General features: G+C 32.9%; 1 non-coding gene across 1 annotated transcript; it reads right to left on the bottom strand.

Annotated features, from left to right (window-relative positions):
* Positions 1-5800: 5800 nt before the first annotated feature.
* Positions 5801-5907, bottom strand: LOC121220412 (small nucleolar RNA R71). The gene has a single exon (XR_005917614.1). It is a non-coding gene; the product is annotated as a small nucleolar RNA R71 (small nucleolar RNA).
* Positions 5908-6249: the final 342 nt, after the last annotated feature.

Genomic DNA, 6249 nt, shown 5'->3' with positions numbered 1-6249 from the left:
AAAGGCCTTAGGGCCTTTTTATATATACTAGTATAGATATAATCCTGTCTAGCAAAATTAATAATTCGAGATAAAATTTTCTCTAAACCAAAATTTATTAATAATAAAATGAAGTAAAATTAGCAAAAACATAATGAGTCAAGGAGCTTACAGCTCAATATTTAACACTAAAATTACAACAAAACAACACCTAAACAAACCTCTTTAACAACATATAAAAAGGATAAAGTAACATTGTCAAAGAATCAAAATTCGACATTATCAAACTTACACTGCTTCAGCACTTATCCTATAAATAGGCGGACTGCAAAAAATTGACACACCAAGATCAAGCCTCAACTTAATATGCATAGAAAGAATTTCAACCAAACAGACTACAAAATGCCAATCTCTAGGGTAAAAGCATTCCATACTCATTGAATAAAAGGATACTTTTACAAAGAAAATATCATTATAAAAAATTTGTGAAATAGCAAATTCATTGTTGAGAATTAAATTTCTTAAGTGAAGTGATGCCTAAGGCAATAGGCACCCCTTTAACAATCAAATGAAAATAGTAAAGAAACATAAAACAAGAAGGTTGTTTACCCAATTCGGTTTCTCTACATTTACGAAGTCTAGCTTAGTAAGTAATATCACTCTCTTCAACAATTACAAAGTGAACCTACGTACTCAATCACACACCCCGTGATAATTTCCTTCACCCTTGTATTTTGAAGATGATAAATCTAAAATATAGAGTTATATACGGTACTTTTTAACTAGTAATTCATGCAAATTCTAAGTAATTGACAATAAAATTTGTAGTTTTTATTACAAATTTTACAAGTTGAGTAAAATTAAGGAACTTAACCACATGCTACTTTTACATATTTTTGCAAATTTGAAGTAGTTTTGTGCACTGGAAGGAAATTAGGGCCTGAAGCTTACCTGTTGAGGCTCAATGTTGTAGCATTTTCACAACAAAGGGACTTATGTGTTGGGTCGATAAATTACCAGCTTGGGACGACCCAAATAAAGATTATTGGATTTTTAATTACATCTTAACCCAGTTCTTATTTGGGTCACTGAAGCTGGATAGCCTGCCACGAAAAATTGGGCCCAAACTGTCCACTATGGGAGGAAATAACCTAGACCATTCACAAGGAGGCCCAAATCGTTCATTCAAGGGCAAAATTGTCCTAAGACCGTTTCTCCTCCTTTTTTCTTGAATCAAGGAACCACCAAGAGAGAATATGCGGGACAACAACCACTAATGGAGAGAATCAAGGGACGACATCTTCCTTCTCCAAAAATAACAAATTCAACCCTTTCTCTTCCACTACTTAAGGGCTAGCATCAAAAAGTAGATTTTCAAGGGATTCTCATACTATTTTTAGCATGAGACGTTAGGCGCATCTCCACTATAAATAGGGCTTCATATCTGTCATTCCTCAATCATTCAAGAATCCCTCTTCTCTCATTTCATCCTCTCATATCTCATTTTCATTTATACATTCTCTCTACATTTGAGAGAAAGTTGAGTGAGAAGTTCTAGAGTGTTAAAGCTCTCAAGGTCGACCACCTAAGGAGTAAATTCGCAAAGTAGAAAAGGAAAAGAAAGGAGGAAACAACCACGAGCAGTGTTACAAAGAACCACCGGATTTTACTTGGAGTTTTTTCTTCCATTTAATCTTTATTTTTGTTCTAAGTTGGAAGACATGCTTATAATTTATTCGATTGATTTTATTTAATAATGATGACTTAGTTTTGTTTATGCTAGAATGATGGCGAATTCTTGAATTATGTTGTTCATAATATTTTTATAATGTTTTGTACCTCAATTATTTATTCATTCAAATAAAATTATAGACATGTTGCTCATGCATAATAAATGTTTGACTGTATCTAAACTAGTTATTTAATTAGAACCGGATGGTAATTAGTAAACACAATATATTAAAAAGGAAAGTAGATTAATTTAGGATATGTTAGTTGTAAGATTATTGCAATTATAGAATAATTAACTTGTATAGATTAGGAAATGATTAAATTACTCCTAGATTGTTGGGCTGCTATTACCTATATATAGGTGTTGTATCATAATTGTAAAGATATAAGAAATAATATTCTTTTCTTATTTCCCATCTAGTTTCTATTTGGTATCAACGCTGGAAATTTTTTCCTAGCTCCTATAGAAACCCTAAAAATATTTTCAACCGATCTTAACCATGTCAAAAACTTCATCAAACTCTACTTTCTAATCTGCCCAACCAAAACCTATTAGAAATCATGTTTTCAACTCTGAATCGCATTCTATTCAAATCACCAATATCAAATTAAATGGTGATATTTTTTTGCGTTGGTGTCAATCCTTTTGAATGTATATCCGAGGGCAAGGAAAGATTGACTACTTGATAGGAGATAAGGAAGCACTAGCAAAGTAAGACCCTTCTTATGCTTTTTGGGACGCTGAAAATTTTATGGTTATGACATAGCTTATAAATTCCATAGAGGAAGATACCAGTTCCAACTATATGTGTTATTCTACAGCCAAAAAACTCTAGGATAATGTTAATAAGATGTATTCTAATTTGGGAAATCAGTCCCAAATTTATGAGTTAACTATAAAACTTGGAGAGATTCATCAAGAAGAGGATAACGTCACCAAGTATTTCAATTCATTGAAAAGATTATGGCAAGATTTGGATTTGTTTAATGATTATGAATGTAAGTCTCTAGAAGATTGCAAAAACTATAAAAACATTGCAGAAGATCATTGCATTTACAAATTTTTTGTTAGATTAAATGTTGAATTTTATGAAGTAAGGGGAGAATTATAGGTCGGCCTCTACCTCCCATTCATGAAGTATTTGCAAAAGTTAGAAGAGAAGAAAGTCGCAGAAACGTGATGCTTGGAAAAAGAGAGACTGTTGTACCACTTGAGAGTTCAACCCTAATGGTTTTTTATGCCAATAAAGCCCAGTTGAGGTAGTAAGGACAAAAGTCTCAAGTGTGGTGCGATTTCTGTAAAAAAAAACACGCCATACTTGAGAAACCTACTGGAAAATTCATGGAAAACTAACAAATTGGAAGAGTAAAATTAGAATGAAACAACAATTAAGCAAACCTCTTAACAACATATAAAAAAAAGTAACATTGTCAAAGACCCAAATTTTGACATTATCAAACTTACACTGCTTCAACACTTATCCTATAAATAGGCAAACTGCAAAAAATTGACACACCAAGATCAAGATTCCACTTAATATGCATATAAAGAATTTCAACCAAACAGACAACAAAATGCCAATATCTAGGGCAAAAGCATTCCATACTTATTGAATAAAAGGATACTTTTACAAAGAAAATATCATTATGAAAAAGTTGTGAAAAACCAAAATCGTTGTTGAGAATCAAATTGCTCAAGTGAAGTAGTGCCTAAGGTAATAAGTACTCCTTTAACCACCAAATGAAAATAGGAAAGAAACATAAAACAATAAGGTTGTTTACGCAAATCGATTTCCCTTCATTTGCGGAGTCTAGCTCAGTAAGTAATATACAATTTCTTCAAAAATTACAAAGTAAACCTACTCAATCACACACCCCATGATAATTTCTTTCACCCATGTATTATGAAGATGATAAGTCTAAAATATAGAGTTATCTACGGTACTTTTTAACTAGTAATTCATGCAAATTCTGAGTAATTGGCAACAAAATTTGTAGCTTTTATTAGAAATTTGTCAAGTTGAATAAAGTTAAGGGACCAAAATATATTTTTACTTAAATACATGCTAATTTTACATGTTTTTGCAAATTATAAGTAGTTTTATGCACTGGAAGGAAATTAGGGCTTGAAGCTTACTTGTTGAGGCTCAATGTTGCAACATTTTCACAACAAAGGGACTTATGTGTTGGGCTGATAAATTACCAGCTTGGGATGCCCCAAATAAATATTATTGGACTTCTAATTTCATCTTAACCTAGTCCTTATTTGGGTTACTGAAGCTAGATAGCCTGCTGTGAAGAACTAGGCCTAAACCATCTAGTAAGGAAAGAAAGAGCCCAGACCATGCACAAAGAGGCCCAAACTATCCATCCAAGGGCAGAATCATCACAACACCCTTTCTCTTTCCTTGTCCCTTAAATCAAGGAACCACCAAGAGAGAATAAGGGGGATGACAACCATGAGTGGTGAGAATCAAGGGGACGACATATTCCTAATCCAAAAATAGCAAATTCAACCCCTTCTCTTCCATTATTCAAAGGTCGGCCACATGAGGGAGATTTTTAAGGGATTCCCATGCTATTTTAGGATGGGACGTTAGGGACATCTCCACTTTAAATAAAGATTCATATCCCCCATCCCTCAATCATTCAAGCATCTCTCTTCTCTTATTTCATCCTCTCATCTCTCATTTTCATTTCTACATTCTCTCTACATTTGAGAAAAAGTTAAGTGAGCAATTCTAGAGTGTTAAAGATCTCAAGGTCGGCCACTTGATAAGTAAATTTGCAATGGAGCAAAGGAGAATAAAAGAGGAAACAACCATGAGAAATGTTATGGAGAACCACCAAATTCTACTTTGAGTTCATTCTTCCTAAATTAGAATACATCTTATTAACATTGAAAGACATAATGCTTTTAGAAATTCTAATGAATGATGCTTTATAACATAATCTTTAGTTAAATATGACATAGACATATAGATATTGACTAATAGATCAACATAGAACTTCGACTAAAGCTTATGACTAAAGATTTTTAATTAATAAACAATTGAGTTGCCATGGATTATTCTGGAACATTTATTAAACATTGTTGTGAATAAATTAAGTTGAGGAGTGTATTTATTCTAGCTTACTCATGTCATACTTGTTAAACCCCGTGATTTGCTGCTCCATTTTTCACTTGCATTTTCATTAGCCTTTGCATATTTAGTCGTTTATTTTAGTTAACTCGTTAATTCAAAGTTCATAGTTTATTTTTTTTCACCATGAACTTGCTAATTTATAATTTCACGATAATTTGTTTTACATATACAGTCCTTGTGGAGGCGATACTCTAACTCACTACTTTATTACTTGTTGACTACTGTGTATACTTGTACATCAATTGCATATATATAAGCCATGCAATAAGTTTTTGGCACCGTTGTTGAGGACTTTATTTTAGACACTATTTGTGAAATTGAATTTTTGCAATTTAGTTTAAATTTTTTTTAGTTAAGTTTTCTTTGTTGTGTTTTTTTTTCTCTCAGGTATCAATAGTTTATGAACATAGATCGAATCATCAATCTACTGCTTGTTGATCTTGAAATTAAATGAACCTTTAAAAGGAGAAGGGAACAAGTAGCCCAAAGACAAGCTACGAAAATGGATCTTGAATAAAAAATCAAAATCAATGAGATGTTTACAACGCTCATAATCCGATCATTGTTGCTGATGACAGAGACCGAGCCAACCATTAGTATGTCGTGCCTTTATTCAATGAACTCAATCTTGTAATTGTAAGGCCCGAAATTGAGGCCCCTCAATTTGCATTAAAGTTGGTTATGTTCCAAATGTTGCAAACTATGGGCCAATTTAGTGGAATTCCTACTAAAGATCCTTATATGTACCTCCGCTTATTTATGGAAGTGATTCATTTAAGCTAGTCAAAGTGACTAAATTCACCTTGAGATTGAAATTATTCCCATACTCGTTGGAAGATAGAGCATGAGCATGGTTGAATTCCTTATTGCCTTATTCAGCATTAACATGGCAAGAATTGACTGAACAATTCTAGATAAAGTATTTTTCACCGAGCAAAAATCCCAAGCTCAAAACTGAAATCACTACATTTCAACAACTCGATGAAAAATCTCTCTATGATGTATGAGAGTGATTCAATGAGCTATTGTAGAAATTTCCTCATCATGACATTCCTCAATGCATTTAGCTGGAGACATTTTACAATGGTCTAAATACACATACAAGAATAGTGATAGATGCTTCAGTCAATAGAGCTCTTCTTTCGAAACCGTATAATGAAGCATATGGAATTATTGAAAGGATATCAAGCAAAAACTATTAATGGCCGACCAATCAGGAAGAAGAGTGGTTGCAGTTCACAAAGTTGATGCACTTATGTCTTTGACAGCCATGTATCCTTTTTGACTTCCATGATTAAGAATATTACTGCTAATGGTTTTAGTGCTAACATGTTAGGTCAGCAGCCAAGCCAGTTTGAAAACATTTCCTGTGTTTATTGTGGAGATGGTGACA

The sequence above is a fragment of the Gossypium hirsutum genome, chromosome D08 (assembly GCF_007990345.1).
Source record: "Gossypium hirsutum isolate 1008001.06 chromosome D08, Gossypium_hirsutum_v2.1, whole genome shotgun sequence".
Taxonomy (NCBI): Eukaryota; Viridiplantae; Streptophyta; class Magnoliopsida; order Malvales; family Malvaceae; genus Gossypium; species Gossypium hirsutum.
Note: the sequence above shows the minus strand (reverse complement) of the source record. Positions and strands in the feature narration are given on the sequence as shown.